Raw genomic sequence first — 20,701 nt, 5'->3', positions numbered from 1 at the left:
ATTTCTTAGCAAGTTTGTTCTCCCTTCAGCCTGTAAGCTTCTTGAAAGCAAAAGCTAATGTGTGTGTGTGTGTGTGTGTGTGTATGCGTGTGTGTAGCTTCATGATATTGAAATGAGTTGAATTGCATTGAATAAAAGAGGGGCTAAGAGCTTCTCAGAAAAACTGATGAAAAGTTATTTTGCAGAAAGCTACAGTTGCAGTTCATCGTATTTTAGCAGTCATATATCTATCTAATCTATTTAAATGACTGCAAAGCTTCCAAAGCCTTTATAAGTATCAGGAAGCAGAAACACAGCAAAAATGTCTCCAAAATAATGCAAAACCTATAATTAACCTGAACCTCCCGGGAGAATATATTCTACTTCCTTTCATAGATTTCCTGCCTCCTCCTTATCAAAATTTCTACCCATTTCATAATAGTAATTAATGTTTTAAAAACAATCCACAAGACGCAGCATAGCTCTGTCATTTGACTCTCATCCAGACCCGTTATCATGAAATCCTTGTGCTGACACTTATATGATATAAATTTACTTTTTAACATCCTACTATTACTGGAGTATTATGTTTTAGTAAAAGGACCAATAGTGTTTAATGTAATACAAACTATGTATTTTGCTGTCAGATAACTCCAAAGTATAGAAAAGATTACTAGGAGTTGAACATATTGAAAATTTCCTGGGACCCTAAAAGGCAGCTATAGATCCACAAATTGCACTCCATTTTCTTATGGGGCTACGAGTCTTTCTGTTTCTTCATCGGAGAGAAATAAAACCTGAATTTGTGTGTTTGGTTTTTCTGAGAAGATATAGACTTGGTTAATTTAAGGAGCTAATTTTTCTGATAATTACTAAGTGACTATAAAATTAAATATCACTTGTTCTGAGCATGTAAATGTGTATACTTGATTTACTCCAATATTGTCTTTCATTTCATATTTTTCCATTTGTGTGTTACTCAAAGGTATTCACCGAAGAGGCCACTAACTTCTTAAGTTAGATAAGAAGAGGTCTTATCTTCCTAATGGGGTGCATGTGTGTAAACACAAATGTTTTAGTACTTCTCTCTTTCTCAGTAACACATGCGTAAAGGCATATGAAGAATAAGGTGAGAATATTTAAGAGTAGGAAAGGAAGTGCCTATAGAAAGAGAATTGATGTATTATAAAAATACACACAAACAGAAGAGTCTGAATAATAAGAAAGAATGATGCACTCTAAATTGAGCATGCAATTTTTTAAAAAAGAAATCTCTAAAATTTGGCTGTTCAGACTATTAGATAATTTAAGTATAAAAATTACTGAATTTAAACTATTTCTTTATCTATGTTTTATATCTGTTGTTGGTTTTCTGGAAGAGCAAAATAATCTTACCATTCTTTGATTGCACTACACGCTAGTGAGGGTGCTTTGTATAAAATATAATACAGTACAGATGTCAACTCAAGAACTAAATAGCACATATTTCTAAAGAGCCATAAAAAATATTAACACTATAGAAACAATGGCTCTGTAATTACTTTTTGCTGTGGAGTGAGGTTAGGCATTTATCCTAATAGAGTCCTAATACACTTAAAGTCAGATCTGCCCCTGTGGTCCTTTTCCCTTTGTTGATAAATGCATTGTGCAGGTACCTTGTGTGGCCACTACACTATTTAAGGTCATCCTATACTGTTAGCACAAATGGTTTGAACAATAGTTTATATGCCACTTAACTCCTTGGGAGAAACAGTTAACCTTGCTAGTGAGGACAGATCAGTCATGTATAGTTATTAAGGTCTAGAAGGTTTTGTTATGCTTTAAAATACTTTTGTAAAATTACAGTGTGGCCTATTTAAGCAAGACAGCAAAGGAAGGAGAAATCACCTTCAGAATTTTTACAAAATATATACATGAAATAGATGATGGAAGTTTCTCAAAGATCCATTCCATTAATGACACCTACACTGCAGAGGTGGCAAACATTTTCCCCTTTAGAAATAGACTTTCTAAAAATATGTTAATGAATTAAGAATAAAGGCTTTGTGGATGTAAAAAAGCTTTTGAAAATTCTCAGCTTGCTAAAAGGAATTCAATCTGATCACTTTGTTTAAAGATTTCAGAATCATCTTATTATGCTTTAAGTGACTGCTTTTGCTATGAAATGGAGGGCCCTTATTAAATTTACTCCAGGTCATTACCAGACTTCATTTAAAATTAACTTTCAACTACTGCCCTTAGTAACTATGTATTTTTAATCTCAAGGGTCATCTGATGATAGTCTCAAAAGGAATCAGCTGAGAATACCTAGAGAGATCCTTCAGTTTTCCCTACTTCTGATGAAACCATAAAGTGATTGTGTCTCCTTATTCCTTGTGGTTAACGGCAAGAAAATAATCATGAATTTGTTTTTTTTATATGGAACAGTACCATACTTCATGTTTTTTTCTGAACTAAATTAAATTTTCTGCATAATATTTTGCAGGTAGCAAAGATATTTTAAGTGGAAAAGCATGAGATGAGCAACATTTTTTTTTTTTTAAAAAGGCCATAGTACAGAAGAATAAATGATCGAAAAACCTTTGTTTCTTATATCCCCAATAAAACAGTTTTGCTATGGTTTTCTTGTGTTTCATTAAAGTATTAACAAGAAAAAGTGCATTTATATGGCTTTCTCAAACAGTAGAAAAAGAAATCAGTTTACCACTGCTATTTAAATATCTTCTAACTGGCAAAATTAAACCATGTCTCTTTATTTATTTATTGCACTTGTAAAAAGATTAATGGGGATGTGATTCCTTGAGGCTTTTACATATAACCCCTTCACAAAGAACAAAATTATACAGTTTGGCAAATGAACTAAATTAGCTACATTTATTTAAATAATCACTATAGAGGAAACAATAAATCAACAACATTCTGCACAAAAAAAGTGTTTACAGAGTGTCTTGTAATTTGTTTTATCAAGGACACAGACTTTTTGCTCTTAGCTAATCTTGCTTCTAACAGTCTATTATCACATCAACCATTAATGAGTATTTGCAATAGAAATTTAGCTGAAGCTTAGGAACAGAAAAGTAAGAATAACTTCCACCTTCGTCATTGGCCCAGTTACTCTGAAACACATTCTTCTAATAAACATTTTGTCAAAGGTTCCTAATAACTTCAGAGACAATCAAAATTAAATGGCAGAGCTTTGTTAAATCAGGATGAGAGATGATTTGAATGGTCATAATCGTGCAATTATCTCAGCCTCTCTATATTTCAAAGGGCTCTGTCCCTATCTGGGTCTATATCAGAAGGAACTGAGTAGGGGGAGCTCTAATGCTGAACCTGTGATATATTCATAAATCAGGACTTTCAGAGCCTGTCACAGCACCATAATGAGGGTCATTATTCAGGCAGAGTGTCAAAACTACTATCAAAGGACCTTCTCAGAATTACAATCATTCTGTTTCTTGTTAAATAAGCAATGTAGTACACAAAAATGGCAAACAAGAAGCAGGTCAATTTGATACAGTGTGAGGGCACAGAGATCTCTAGAGTAATTTACCCTCTGGGAATTCTGATGGCTGGTGAGATGAATTATACACACCCTCAAAAAAGATTAATGGTAATAAAACCCCTGGAATATTTTCACAAAAAAAGAAGCCCTACAAATTGCTCATAAGCAACTTTAGAAACAAAGTGGGAAAAAATTATTAGTTTTGTTATTAGACCTGAGTCTCCTTGAGAAGATAAAAAAAAAAAAAAATCATAGAAAATTGTCAATTATCAGTGCACCAATAAAAGGTTATAAATTTGATTAACTTACAGTTTTTGGTCATTAAAAGTATAAATTTTAAAACTGGAAAATTTCCATTCATTGTATCTAAACCTCAGTACCACTTCTATAAATATTCTTGCATGTGAATAATATTCTTGCACGTGAATAATTCTTGCACGAAGAATATTTATATTCTTCTATAAATATTCTACACTCACACATATACAATCATGCACCCTTATATATTCCCTGAACATACACATAAAACCCTAAATATTGCACAGTAATATAGGAAAGAAACAATTTCCTGATGTTCATAGTTCTTTGGTAAACACAATGATGTAGTTGGAGAAAGGGATAGCAAGTAGGCTTATACATACTTTCATTCTTTCTATATCAAAAGTACAAAAAGCAGTCTTAAGAATTATATGGCTATTACATATATAAGTAAATCTTTCCTCAAATTTCAGGTGAATTTAGTACTCCATATCCCTTTATACTGCTTAGTAAATACTTCAGCATATCAAGAAAGCATTGTTATCAATTAGAACTTCCATAAAAACAAGAGTCTATGTGGACAAGAGTTTGGGAAACTTTCTTATCTACTTCTTAAGAGTAGAAATTCATGTAACCTTTTGGAAGGATAATTTGACAATGTGAATAAATGTCTTAAAATATTAATTCAAATTTTGGTTTACTAACCAAAAAATAAAAATTAAAAATAATTAAAATATTTATCTATAAAACACAGAGGTATTCCAATAGACTTTAAGAACTTTTGGGGAAAGAGCTAGTAGTGCTGCTTTTGAAAAAACACTAATTTCACAGTAAAATAAAATAGGTTCAAATCCAGGTTTCCCCATTTGTTACCTCTGCAGCTTTGAACAATTCAATTTTCTCAAGTTTATTTTTCTTATTTGTAAAATGAAGATAACGTCATTCTCTTCCCTACCCCTGTGCGCGCGTGTGTGTGTATGTGCTATATTTCACTTACCTTTATAGTCCCTGAAATTTCAGGTTTTATTTAGAATACTTAAAAAAATTCAGGATTACATAAAATATTGTAATTTAAGACTTGGAAGTATAGCTGCTTTTAAAAAATGCTCCATCAATGATTACTTCTCATTTCTTTTTTAATTAATATTCTCCAGCTATTCAAAAGAACTGTAGTGGGTTGATGTCTATTGTGAAACCAAGAAATCCTAAAGATCTTAAATAATGAGAAGATAGATTTAAGCTTTGTTAAATGTTTGTAGTGGTCAGCTCTAAACGAAGACAAAGCCAAACATTTGGTCAAGATTTCATTTCTACCCAAACTTTCATGTGTGGAGGTTGGAAGAACATTACTGAATCTTTTAACATCCCTCATCAAACTGAAAATTCTGTGACAATAAATCCTACCTTGTCCAGACTTACTCTTTAAGTAAATTGGTATCAATGAAATAATCAAAAGCAAACCAATTATGTTCTGGCATCTTTTATCCATCTGTTTGGATTTAACTGTCTATTAAATGGTGTTTGCATATGAGGAAATGCTCTATTGTATGCAGAGGTACTCAATTATTTAGATTATACATTTGAATAAACTGTGCAGTGGAAGGACTACCCTTGTAATGTAGGACAATTACATTCTCTTGCATAGTTTACAGATTATTAAACTAATATCAATTCAACCCACACTACCAGTTACTGGATTCTAACCTTTGCCTTTCGAGACTTAGCTACTTTGAGGGTCTAGTTTCTACCCCAACAATTAGCAACCCGTGTCAATCATTTCAAATTGTACCAAATTATGCAAATTGGTTTTGGGAAAAGGATTGTATGAGAAGAGACCACAAAAATTTAATTTCAATAAAGATCATAGGTGAGGTTTGTAGCTGCTTGCTGCTGCTTGAGGACTTCCAGCTATCTGTGGTTAATAAGCAGCCGTGTCTCATTTCAGAGTGGCTTTTCCTCACACATGCAGGTCAGTGGAAGCCTCGGTCTGAGCCTCCCCATGCACGGGAATGTCAATTCAACCTCAACTGGGCACCTAGGAAAGGCAACTAAGATTTCCTTTGTTAGAATATCTGTATTTAATTTTTTCTGAAAATGGCATTAGGTCATTAACACGTATGTTCACCATAATATGTAATGTTTAATAAATACAACATCCTATCATGTTTAAACTCTATCTTCACTGAATTCAGTTTTTATAAAGAGTAGGCAATAAGTTAATCTTTTTCCTCTCATTTCATTGTGTTTCTCATTACCAAAATAATATCTATTTACTGTAATGAAACAAACAGAAATGCTTCCCTCTCCAATACTACCTGTCACTCTCTTATGTAATAAGTTTGGTGCAGATGTGAATTTGTTTTTCTGTTTATAAATGCAGGCATAAATTTAAATATCTCTATTTTATAAAATAGGATTATACGTGGGAGGCTCAAGTGGGAGGATTGCTTGAACCCAGGAGTTCGAGGTTACAGTGAGCTATGATCGTGCCACTGCACTCTAGCCTGGGCAACTGACGGAGATCCTGTCTCTATAAATAAATAAATACATAAAATTGGAATAAAGAACTTGGGAGAACATGAGACATAGATATGGCAAACTGGTGACTTGATTCCCCAATACGACTTGTTTGGGAAAATTTGTTTTACTATCGTCTGTTTTTGTATACTCAGTCTTTATTGTTTGTTTGTATTTTCCACCTGGCCACAGAATGAATTTGTGATGGCTGTTGGAGACTCTTGATTGTCAAGCTGTTTTTGTTTTAACAGATAAATTGAGGGTTGGAGAGGTTAAGTGGACACTTAAGATTACACGAGTTAATGACATATAGGGGAGTAGGACCCAGGATACTTAACTCTTTGTTTAGCACATTTTTCTCTTATCCCCGCTGGTTCTCATATCATGAACAGGCAAGCAGGATTTTTCACATTATATATTTTTTGTGTGCTTCATTTAAATGATGTAAATTTTAGAAGTTCTTGTATTAATATAAATTGTGTTCCAACCCCTAGATAAATGTAGACAGGAAAATGTTTTTCCTCTACTAATATTTGAATTTCCTCAGGTCATAGACCATATTTATTCATCTCTATATATCCAGTACTGATGGTCAGTTTTATGTGTCAACTTTGCTAGGCTATAGCACAGTTATTCAATCAAGTGATACGTTAGGTATTACTGTGAAGATATTTTGTAAATGTGACTAACATCTACAATCAGTTGATTTTATGTAAAGGAGATTATCCTGGATAATGTGGGTGGAAATGATCCAATCCGGAGAAAGGCCTTAAAAGCAGAACTGAAGAAGTGTCCCCCTAGCCTGCAGTGTCAGCTCCTAGCCAAGAGTTTTCAGCCTGCTCTTCCTGACAGCCTGCCCAACAGATTTTGGACTTGCCTAAACTAGTCCTCACAATTGCATAAACTAACTTCTTGAAATAAATAAATAAATACTTTATATATACATATATATATATATGTATATATAATACCTGCTACAATAATCAGTAAATGTTTTCTGTTTTCTGAATTTGTGAATGTACGACTGCTTTATTTCATTAAAAACTATATATTTTGATTTAAAGTGTTATCACATTATTTAAAAAAAACATTGTTAGTTTTCAAATACATTTAAATGCATTAATATTGAAAAACCAAGACTCTCTCATGACTCAGGAATTGAATGTCTACTTTATTTTTCCTGTTAGAAGATATACCTCATTATCATTAATAAAGTGGACTAGCTTCCTTGGTTACAGAAATATACAAGGAGAAGACTCTTAATAATACTTGTAACAAAGGCTATACATTTCTATAGCCTGTCTCAGTTGTTGAAGAGGAACCTGGTTAAATCTCCTGAGACCATTATGAATTCTTTATTTTAATTCTCTAGTGCTGTAAGTAATAAAGTAGCAATATCTTCCAAGGATTGTATTGACTGTGGTATCTCTTTGAAGTAAAAGTTTGGCATATGGGTTACTCAGCTCCTCTTCTCCCACTAATTAAAATGCCTATATATTTTTTGGTGGGGTGAAGATGTTCAAAAATCTTTCTAGTGACAATTCAATTACTTAACTTTGTTACTGGATCAACTTTCCCTTAGGATTAATAACAATGACAGCATCACCACTACAAGCAAGCAAACAAAACCAAACAAAATTCCTTCATGGCTGAGAGAAGGTTAAATACAGATCAAGTCTTTTCATATAGTTGACCAAATATAGAGCTTTTCTAAAGGATCCCAATGCCATATTGGTTTCAACCTATAAACTACATGACTCCACATAAAACCTTTCCTATATCCATGAGTAAAAGAACATATGACAAATAAAAGACTAGCTGCACAATCAAGTCTTTTACATTACAATTATTTGCATTGTCAATGAATGTTGACTGCATCCCACAGTAAGGTGATGTCAGGGTGACAGGTGTGCTGGAAATGATTCTGATTCATAATACATGTAACTCAAGGTGCACTTGTGCACATCAGACCGTATAACGCTGTTTATCAAAAATGTTCTGGGACAGCAAAACATTTTGGTAAACAAGGTTTTATGTAATCCAGGGAGTTACAGGGTAATTGATTCATGTCAGGAGACATAACCTAGATTTGGATAGGAGGTAGTTTTGAATAGAGGATTTAGGGTCTGTAGAGCTTTAAATACATAAATGCAGGATTCCCAAATTTCATTAGCAACATTAATGTGTATGCTGGTTTGCATTTTAAACACATCAAAATAAGTCATGTGGAATTCTTCAAGTAATTTCAGAGACAATGAAAAATTTAAAATATAAACATTCAAATGTTTGAATAAATAGTGTTTTTCAAATATAATTTCCATTGAGGATAAATACTGGTCACAGTGAAATAAGGACTTTATCATTATATGGAAATTTGGACTCTACTTTTGGGTTCCCCCAATTCATGCTTTAGTCTTCAAATATTAAAAATAGCTCTACACACAATCAAAGATTTGTACATAGTTATTCATTTTGCACTTCAGTTTTTTCTGTTTTTTTCCTGGTCCAACAATCCAGGTGGAAGCATATGAATTCTAGTATATGTGGTTGATGTTTTTTTCACTAATCGATTTCCTGAAAAACTTAGGAATTTCTAATCTTCACTATGCTTCACTTCATGGGTATGTAATTGTTTCTCCAACACAGAATAGTAATCTATTCTATATTGCTATTATATGAAGAATCATAGACATTGAGTTGGAAATTTACTATTTAGAGTTTGTAAATTTTACTTAAAAGGATTTCCATATCCCTTTTTATATTTAGTGATGCCTCCATGCTCTGGTGAAGGAGTGAGTCCGTTAGCCAATCTCATAGCCCTTATTTCTGTCTCTGAGAGGCTACCAATTGAATTTCTTGGCCTCACCTAGGGTGGAGAGATGGAGATCCTTCTTGAAGGTAGCATAGCTTTAAAAGGTGACTTCTTGTTGGGATAAGTTTTGGTGGCCTGAGAATTGCTTTAAACATTGAACAGTCTGTTCTATTTAGTTTTGGGGTTTCTTAAATAATATAATTTTCTCTAATATTAAGAAGATTTTTAGTCTGTTTACTTTCTATCAAGTGCATTAGATAATAACCAAAGACATAGGTTTTGTCTAAATACAAAGGTTTTTTTCACTTCTATCTCCAAGCCATTGGCATTAGTGATTTTCCCATTCCTACATTGATGCACAATCCTTAGTTTTATGGCCTCTGACATAATGTACTGCTGCTTTTGTATTTATTTTTAAGGTAAAATATATCACAACTTCATACTGATTTTTCAATTCAAATTTAGAACTTTAGGGATTTTGTTAATGTCTTTAATTTCATATCTGTACCTAATTTCTATTATCCTAAGAAGTCTTTGTGCTCAAAGAAATCAGTAATAACAGAATTAAAATATTGTCTTATGCACATAACAATCTCGGAATGACAATAGAAACACTATGACTAGTAATATGATTACTGAAAACAGCCTTAAGAATTTGTTGCAGTTCTGTATGTCCCACTAGAAATGTGCAGTTAAATTATTGTGTGTTAAAGTCACATATAGTTTCCCTTTGCATGGTTATGCCAGCAACTCAATATGCATTTAGGTTCATTTGTTTTCACTTACTTTTCAATTTGTAGGAATTATGTTTTTCAATCAAGCTTTATGCTAATGTAAAATATTTACAGAGTTCCACAATTAAATCAACAAAGAGGTACATTCCAAGAAGACAAGCTTTGAAAACTGTCTCGTTCACCTGATTCTCCCTCCTGCATTTGGTAACCAAATTTTATAATTCATCCAGCTTTTGATACTCAAACACACATATTTGTATATCCCCTTTGTTAGATAATAGTTGTATACTATACACACTTTTCTCCAAATAATTTTTATTGTTTAATATGTTTTACAGATCACTCCTTAGCAAAATATAGAGACAATCCTTATTTTTATGGCTGTGTAATATTCTACTGTAAGAAGCTACCATAGATAATCCAATCAAATCCCTATTAAGAATATTTGAGTTGTTTCCTATGGATTTGTATTATAAATAATCCCCATGTATATGTATTTTTATATTTTTTTCTGTGTGTCTTTGGGATAGATTCCTAGAAGAGGGATTGATAGATACCAAAGACATACTGACAATCTATGCAATGCCTATTCCTCACCTTAATCTTGCCAACATAAATCATTAAACTTTTAGATTCATGCCACTATAATAACTGCAAAAGATTGGCATCCCAGTGTAATTTTAATTTTGTAAGGTTAAGTGTATTTTTATACATTTAAGCAATATTTATTTTACTTGTAAACTGTTCATTCACTAGACCACAATTTTTTTCTTCTCTCTGTAAAAACTCAGTATGTATTAGATATAATAACCCTTTGACCATGATATATATGTTGCAAATATTTTCACTAGTTTCTCCATTTGACATTTTATTTTGCTTATGATGCCTTTTTCCATGCATAATTATATATACTATGTATTAAATTATATGTATATAATATACAGTATACTATATGTATATGTAATATATAAAATCAGTATTTGTAAAGCCATACTGACATAAATGATTGAATATATATGTTATATTAAGAAAGTATCCATTAATTTCTGTTTTGTTGAGCATTTCCAATAAGTAATGTTAGATTTTTTCCAAGTACTTTTCTGTATATCTAGGGAGATATATGAATTTTCTTCTTAACATAATTAACAAGATAGCTGGATTCTGTTTGCAGGTACTTTATTAAAAATATTTACTTTTTTATTGAAACATCTGTACATATTTATGGGCTAAATGTGAGATTTTTTTTTGCATGGGTCTATATATTTTATTCAATTTATAATGATTCAAAAATAATTCCCTTATAAGTGTTAAAACTTATTTTAAAGATGTGTACTAAATGTTAATTTCATACTTAATAAATCAATTTGTACTTTGAGCATTTTATACATACTTTTTAAAAATTTATTAATTTTTATTTAAAAATACTAAGGGGGTACAAATATTTTTGTTACATGAATACTTTTCATGTAATACCTAAGTTGGGGCTTTTAATGTGCCCATCATCCAAATAGTGTTCATTGTACTGGATAGAAAGTGTTTATCCTTCCCCTCCTCCTCTTCTTCTTGATTTCCAATAACCTTAACACATCTTTGTGCCAGTCTACCCATCAATTAGCTTCTAATTATTAAAGAGTACACGTGGTATTTGTTTTTCCATTCCTGAGATACTTCACTCAGGATAATGGTCTCCATTTCGATCCAAGTTGCTATAAAAATATAAGACATTATTTTGTTACTTTTTATGGCTCAGTAGTACTTCATGGTATAGAGAGAGAGAGAGAGAGAGAGAGCGAGCGCGCGCGCGCGAGCACACATTTTGTTAATCCACTCATGAATTTATGGGCACTTAGGTTGATTCCACATCTTTGAAAATGTGAATTGTGCTGCAGTAAACATTTGAGTGCACATATGTTTTTTATCAAATGACTTATTTTCCTTTGGGTATATACCCAGTAGTGGGATTACTGGGTTGAATGGTAAGTCTAAATTTTTTCTTTGAGAAATCTCCATAGTGTTTTCCATAAAGTTTGTACTAATAAAAGACTTAAAGTTAAGGCACGAAACCATAAAAATTCTAGAAGAAAATGTAGCAAAAACTTTTCTACATATTGGCCTAGGAGACAAAGAATTTATGACTAAGACCCCAAAGGCAGCAACAACAAGAATAAATAAATGGGACTTGATCAAATTAAAAAGTTTTCTGCACAGCAAAGGAAATAATCAACAGAGTAAATAGACAACCGACAGAATGGGAGAAAATATTCTCAAACTATGCATCTGAAAAAGGACTAATATTCAGAATGTATAATACAAAGAACTCAAACAAATAACCAAGAAAAAAACAACCCCATTAAAAAAAATTGGGCAAAAGGCACGAACAGAAGTTTTTCAAAAGAAGATAGACAAATGACCAATGAACATATGAAGAAATGTATAACATCACTAATCATCAGAGAAATGCACATTGAAACCACAATGAGATATCACCTTACCCCTGTCAGAATGGCCATTATTAAAAAGTCCAAAAACAATAGATGCTGGCATGGATGCAGAAAGAAATGCTTATGCACTGTTGGTGGGACTGTAAATTAGTACATGTGATACATTGTTACAAGTATAGAACATATAATATCAAGTCAGGGTATTTAGAATATCGATCACCTTGAGCATTTATCACTGCTGTGTGTTGGGACTAGACCTCTGTTCTAGGTGTTTTGAAATATACAATACATTATTGTTAACTGTAGTAACCCTACTCGGCTATCGAATATTACAATTTATTCCTTCTATCTCATTGTAATGTTTGTACCCAGTAACCAACCTCTCTTCATCGCCCACCCCCAACAGACACACACCCTTCCCAGCTTCTGGTAGCCATAATTAAAGATTTTTACTTTAATATTTATAAATTACATTGATTTGTAGGTTAATTTTTTGATTAATTTTTGTCAGGTTTTGAAATCACTATTACATTTTCTTTTCAAAATTAATTTGAATAAAACAAAAAAGAAATATTGATATATGCAGCAAAATGGATGAACCTGAAAAAAGTATGCAAAATAAAAGAAGTGAGACACAAAAGACCACATGTTGTATGAATTAATTTATATGAAATGTGTAATAAAGGCAAGTCTCCAGAGCCAGAAAGTAAATTACTGGTTGCCTAGGGCTGGAGGTGAGAATAAGGATTAGCTGTAAATGGGCAGGAGGGATCATACTGGAGTGATGGAATTGTTCTAAAAGTGGTTGTATTATAATAGCACAGATTGGAAACTTACTAAAAATTGTAAGTTGAACATTTAAAAATGGAGGTGAACTTTATGGTATTGAAACTATACTTTGGTAACATTAGTAAAGACAAAGCTTTTTGAAAATTTAAATGTAGTCTTGCCACAAAAAAAGTTAATTTTTATGGGTAAAAATAAATTTGGAAGTTTTCCTTCCTTTTATATGGTCTGGAATAGGTTAAGTAGAATGGAAATTATCTAGTAAATAATTGGTGGAACACCCATTGGAACTATTGGGCCTGGTGATTTATTATAGGCATTGGAGGAGGGAAGTAGGGTGAGCTCTTTCACAGTTTTCTCTATTTTTTCCTATGGTGATTGGCCTGTTTAGATTTTCTGTCTCTACAGAGATCAATTTGGTAAGTAACATATTTCTTTTAAAAATTAATTTTTTCTAGGTTTTAAAGTATATGCAAATATATTCTTTAGTTTATGATTTCTTCATTATATTCTTCTTAGGATGCTTATTTTCCATTTATTTTAATTTTTGTGTTTGTATCTTTGAATAAAAAAATGTAAACAGCATACTATTGGATCTTGCTTTTTTATTTAGTCTGACAATCTCTTCCTTTGATTGTTATTTAGTCCATTCACTTTTAACGTAATCATTGATATGATAGAATTTGCATGTGTCATTTTTCTATTTGCTTTCTATATGCCATGTTTTTGGTTCCTCTGTTCTTTGTTCACTGCCTTCTTTTGTGCTTAAATGTATTTCATAGTACTGTTTTTAGCTAAATATTCTCATTACACATAAGTTGGTATGCTTGATGATGTCCTACAGGTCTCAGGGCTCTTAGCCTGTGATTATTCATAGTCGTTGCTTTTCTTTGAATTGGGTAAGTTATAACAATCTATTTATGAGTTCACTTATTCTTTCTACTATCATGTCAAATCTGTTGAGTTCATCTGCTGAAGTTTTTATTATAATTATTTTACTTCATAACTCTAGAGTTTCCAGGGTATTTTTGTATGCTTGATTCTACTTCTGTTTAATAGATTCTGATTTAATCTGATTCTATTTAATAGATTTTCATTTATTAAATAATTGTTATCATTTTTAAAAATTCTTTGAACACATTTATAATAGCTTCTTTAAAGTCTTTGTTTGCCAAATCCAAAATCCAAGATCACTTATAAAGTTTCTTTTGATGGGTGTATAATAATAAATTATTGTTTCTTTGAATTTATCCTAATTTTGTTTGAAATCTGGACATTTTAAATAATATATTTTAGTAACTCCAAATTTTTATTTATTTTTCTGTGAATATTTGTGTTTTTGTTGGTAACATACTGGACTTACTCTTAAGAAACTCTTTTTCCTGTTGTTTGTAACTGCTGATACATCTGCTGAATCCTTTTGACTTTTTTTTTTCAGTTTGGCTTTCTAGGCTATTTTCTGTGACTGCATAGCTTATGAAATAGTCAATTATGTGGACAGAGGTTATGTTAAACTGTGCCAAGTTCATAAGGCTTCCATCTTATATAATGGATATATGTGTGAGTTGTATAGTGCATACAATGTTCATCCAGTTCTCAAATCTTCCTTGACTTTTTATTTTCATTTCATTCCCTTGAGTATTTCTTGTATATGTCCATAGCATTCTACTAAGCCAGAGATGTATGCAGACCTTATCTAGCCCTTCTGTATTTTTCCAGGATCTCTCTTAAATTTCTGGTTTGTTTGCCACTCACCCCAACTGTGGAATTTCCTATTTATTTTCTATTGGAATTTGTTTCCTACCAGAATTGCCATATTAAGCTGAAAAAGCTATATGTTTGCACTCCATAGCCCAAGTCAAATCTGTCCCCTCTGACAGCAAAGATGCTTGGTTTGCAGCCATCTACACTGCGGTAAAGCTATAGATCTCAGCAACCAAGCTTAAGGTAGTGGGTGTGTGTGAGGGTTCCGGGGCGGGGGTTAGCTTCTGCAGGCAGAAAGACCACACATTACTGCTGTTCCTACCCACACTTCTCTTTTTCTTTTATAATGCTGATCTACTTCAATGTTCTTGAGTAGTTGTTTTGAGAAATTTTGTTGAGCTTAATACTTTCTATGTTTTTGTTCCTAGAGTGTATTCACTCACCTCTACATGCCACCATAGCCGAAGTACCTCATGTCATTTCTTCAGATTTTAAACTCATTGCTCCTTTTCACTTTCCATTTCTCTTAAGATATTATCTGTTGTTTATTCACTGTTATGTTCCTTCTCACTTCATTTTTCTTTCTGAAGTAATTTTTTAAATTTTATTTCAGATTTTTTACAGAGCTCTTTTACTTTTTCTGTGAGTGTTTTTACATCTCATTCATGGAGCTTATTTCTTCTATTTATTTTCATTAAGCTCATTTTGAAATATGTTACTACAATTTTTATCCATTTTGTGGACATGTTTTTTGTGGCATGCTTTATCATCCAAGAGGATATTATTATCTTTATTCTCTTATTTCTTTTTTTTTTTTTTGAGACAGAGTCTCACTTTGTTGCCCAGGCTAGAGTGAGTGCCGTGGCGTCAGCCTAGCTCACAGCAACCTCAAACTCCTGGGCTCAAGCGATCCTCCTGCCTCAGCCTCCCGAGTAGCTGGGACTACAGGCATGCGCCACTATGCCCAGCTAATTTTTTTTTCTATATATATTTTTAGTTGTCCATATAATTTCTTTCTATTTTTAGTAGAGACGGGGTCTCGCTCTTGCTCAGGCTGGTCTCGAACTCCTGACCTTGAGCGATCCACCCGCCTCGGCCTCCCAGAGTGCTAGGATTACAGGCGTGAGCCACCGCTCCCGGCCTCTCATTTCTTATAATAACATTGTATAGGGTTTATTTTACATTGTACATTTTTACATAAGATTAGTTTACTTAAACTTTTAGCAACAAGTGGTCAGGATAGTTTTTTTATTTTCTGACTCTGGAGATCCTGCTTTGGTTGTTTTGCAAAAAGATCAAAATACATTCTGAGATTTGCTTCCTTGGCTGTTCTTCCTTTTTATCTGGACCTTCTCTTTATTTTGCTCTTATTCTTCCTGTATTACTAATTTACATTCTAGTTTCAGTTTTATCTTTTGTATGTGGCTTTGTATAGAAAAAGAGATTAAGTTTTTGTTACTGTTTTTGTTTTTCAGGTTTGAGAATTCTTATGGCAAAGATTGTTTTAGCCCTCTCATCTTGCTATAAATCCCATATTCTCTCCATGCCTTGAGTGTGCAAAAACTTCTCTCAGTTGCAGCTGCCATTTTCACATTGGTCTGCTACCCTCTCTAATACATGCATCTCAAGACTTTGGGGTTTTCTCTGTTGCTTCTTTAGTCTTTCTTCCACAGAGCTACTTGATGACACATTGTTCTTACAGCTATTGATATTTTCCCCACCTGCTCATATTTTGCTATTCATATAGATAATTCACCACCAAGCATTTTTGTAAATACTATCTGGTTTTGTTTTGGTGTAATTTTACCGTCCTGGTTGTTCTATCTATTTCTATGGGAGAATTCAGGTAGCTTCAAAAACTGTGATACAGAAAGTCCACTTCAACTATCACCCATAAGCAGTTCATTGACTCAACGTTCCTACCTAAAAGCACAGGATCTACACCTCTTACCTGTCACAAAAATTAACTCACGATGGATAACTTAAACCTAAGGCATGAAACTGTGAGAATTCTAGAAGAAAATGTTGGAAAAATTCTTATAGATATCAGCCCAGGCAAAGAATTTATGAAGATGACCCCAAAGGCAATCATGGTAACAAAAAAAAATAAATACATGGGAACTGATCAAATTAAAAAGCTTCTGCACAGCCAAGGAAACTATCACAAGAGCAAATAGACAACCTATAGAATGGGAGAAAACATTCACATGTTACACATCTGATAAAGGGCTGATAACTAGAATCTATACAGAACTCAGGAAAATCAGCGAGAAAAAAACAAAACAACCCATTAAAAAGTGGTCAAAGGACATGAACAGAAACTTTTCAAAAGAAGATAGACTAATGGCCAATAAATATATGAAAAAAATGCTCAACATCTCTAATCATCAGGGAAATACAAATGAAAACCACAAGAAGATATCATTTAACACCAGTGAGAATGGCTTTTATCAAAAAGTCCCAAAACAACAAATGTTGGTATGGATGTGGAGAGATAGGAACTCTCATACACTGCTAGTGGGACTGCAAATAGTACAACCTCTGTGGAAAGCAATACAGAGATACCTCAACAAAATAAAAGTAGACTTATCATTTCATCCAGCAATCCCACTACTGGGTATCTAGCCAAAGGGGGAAAAAAAGACATTCTATAATAAAGACATCTGCACTTGAATGTTTATAGCAGCACAATTCACAATTGCAAAGATGTGGAAACAACCCAAGTGCCCAGAATAAATAAATAAATAAAAAATAAATAAATAAATACAAATAAATGAAATAGACACTAGAAAAATGATAGAAAAAAATCAATGAAACTAAAAGTTATTTTTCTGAAAAGATAAACAAAATCACTAAACCTTTAGCCAGATTAAAAAAGAGAGAAAACTCAAAATAAATAAAATTAGAAATGAAAAAGGAGACATTATAACTGATACCAAAGAAATACAAAGGATCAAAAGAGACTAATATAAACAATTATAGACAAACTGATTGGATAACCTAGAAGAAATGGATAATTTCTAGACACATAGTATCTACCAAAACTGAATCACGAAGACTTAGAAAATCTGAACACACCAACAACAAGTAAGGAGATAAAATCTCTAATAAAAAGGTTCCCATCAAAGAAAATCCTAGGACCTAATGGCTTTACTGTTGAATTCTACCATACATTTAAAGAAGAACTAATACTAATTCTTCTCGAATTCTTCTAAAATAAATTAAATAGGAGGGAATACTTCCAAACCCACTTTACAAGGCCAGTATTATCCTGATAACAAAGCCAGTCAAGAACACTACAAGAAAAGAAAATTGTAAGTCAATATCCCTGATGAACATAAATGCTAACATCCTCAAGAAAATCTGGCAAACTGAATCCAATAACACATTAAAAGGATCATTCACCATGGTCAAGTTATGATATAAAAAAAAAAGAAGTGAAATTGTATGGCTGTAGATGACATTATCTTATATATAAAAAACCCTAAGGATTCCACCAAAACACTGTTGGAATTAATAAATGAATTTAGCAAAGTTACAGAGTAGAAAATCAACATACAAAAATTAGTAATGTTTCTATACACTAACAACAAACTATCTGAAAAAGAAATCAAGGAAACAACCCATTTCCAGTAACTTAAAAAAAAATAACAATAATAATAATGAAATATAGTCATCCCTTGGTACCCAGGACCTCCTCACAGATATCAAAATCCACGCATGCTCCAGTGCCTTATATAAAATGGTATACTATTTGCATATAACATATGCATATCTTCCCATATACTTTAAATCATCTCTAGGTTACTTGTAATACCTAATACAATGTAAATATTATATAAATAGCTGTTATACTGTATTGTTTAGGGAATAATGACACTAAGAAAGTCTATACATGTTCAGTACAGACCAATTATCCTTTTTTAAAAAAATATATTTTTGATCAACAATTGGTTGAATCCACAGATGTTGAACCTGGAGATACAGAATTCCGACTGTATATTGTTTACTTGAAAATTGCTAAGAGAGTAGATTTTAAGTATTCTCACCATAAAAAATAAGTAATGAGGTAATGAATGCATTAAATAGCTTTATTTAGCCTTTCCAAAATTTATATGTATATCAAAATGTTTTATATCACAAATATATAAAATTTTACCTGTCAATTAAGAAATAAAAATTAAAAAGCAGAATATGTTAATTGTATCTTGTTAAAGAAAAGCAGTTGCTCCTTTTCTTCTTTGTAGCTTGCAATGTTAAGTTCTAATATTCTAATACATTTAAAAGTTTATCTTCTATCTCCACTTAAATATAAGCTCCTTAAGAATAGGATCTTTCTCTCTCTCTTTCATAGTTGTATCCCTACAATTTTAAAAAGTGCCTATCACAACTATGAATTTAATAAACATTAAGTATCTATTGTATTATTGACAAGATCATTGTTCCTTTGTTGTGTGTGGTTTTATTCTTTCCATTACAAAAAACAAAACAACTTGTCTAGAAAAACCAATACACAAAACAAAGTCAACAAAAATGAGAACATTGTAAAAGAAAGTTTAATTATTTTAAGGTCTTTCTATTAATAAAAAATCAGAAGAGTTCTAAACATTGTTATCCAACCAAGAGACGAAGTCCAGAGGTCAATTTTGTAGACAAAGGCATGTAGTTTGTAGAAGTGTAAATTTTCAAATTCACAGATTTACTGAATCCAAAAATTTCTTTCAACAGTTCATCCTTTTAGTGAACATTACAGAATATTCCAAACACATATTTTAATATGCCATAGCTTATTTAGGTATATACAAACCTAATTCAACTCTAATAATACCCTGGTTTTAAGAGTGATTTCACAATTATCACTAAATGGCCTTCCTAAGAATAATACAACAACATATGTATCATAAGAATCATACAACAGTTTAACTCTTAAGATGTCACACCAACTTACACGGAGAGGTTGAGAGAATCTACTTCAAAATCTCATATCTGAAAGTTCACTATTCTGTATATATGCTATTGTTTTACTTGAAAAGCCATTTGACAGAGGGCCTCGAAAGAGTGGAAGAACTGGGTATCTCCTAGTTAAAGTTTCAAGAGAATGGTTTAAAGAAATAGCCAGTTTTAGTTTGGAGTTCTCTAAGGGGTTTGGTTCACCTTTATCATTGATCTTTCTCTTTGAAGTGTTCATTTACCATCCTGACATAATCTAGGGCCGCACTGCGTGATGTTGATGATACTTTTGTCAACGTGAAGAATGCAGTGCCATTGTTACAGAAATTGTACAAGAAACAGAGACCTTAATATGTACCATCTGTTTTACAAAAAAGCTCAATGTGGTAATGCATTTGCAATACCAGAAGCAGTATCTCTAAGACATGAAATGAACATATGTTGTCTAGGAGCCTTCAGGCTGACATTGAAAAAGAGAAAAGATAGTACTTCAAGGCAAATACTGTCCCAGTAGAAAGACTGCCAGATCCAATATGGCTCAGCCTATTGACAGGTCTCCGGTGAACAACTTCATATAAAGATTTTCACATTGTTATGGGCTGTACAGCTCTCTGGCCTATCTTTTCAGTATGGGTAAAATAGTAGAAAACACCCTCTTTGTCACTCTGGATACTTTTCTGTTTCAGAGCAACAGATGTTGTCAGAAAAAGTCACACCATACAATAAAGTGCTTCAGTGATTATTTTCTAAGGCTGGAGTGAAACTGAAACGGTGACTTCTGATGAGTAAGCAGGTAGTTTTAAAAAGACAACCTGAAATGCAACTACTAGATACTGTACAAAACCATCTAGCTATTTAACATCAATGCAATGTATGAATTTTATTAATAATAGCTTATATAATTACCCTTTGTATATGTCAAACTGTATTGAATATCAACTGAAGAATTCTGACCTCATTTTTCTAAATAAATTCTAATATGAAATCATAATATTTTATAATGTTAAATACATAT

This window comes from Eulemur rufifrons, chromosome 29 (genome assembly GCF_041146395.1).
Source record: "Eulemur rufifrons isolate Redbay chromosome 29, OSU_ERuf_1, whole genome shotgun sequence".
Classification (NCBI taxonomy): domain Eukaryota; kingdom Metazoa; phylum Chordata; class Mammalia; order Primates; family Lemuridae; genus Eulemur; species Eulemur rufifrons.
Note: the sequence above shows the minus strand (reverse complement) of the source record.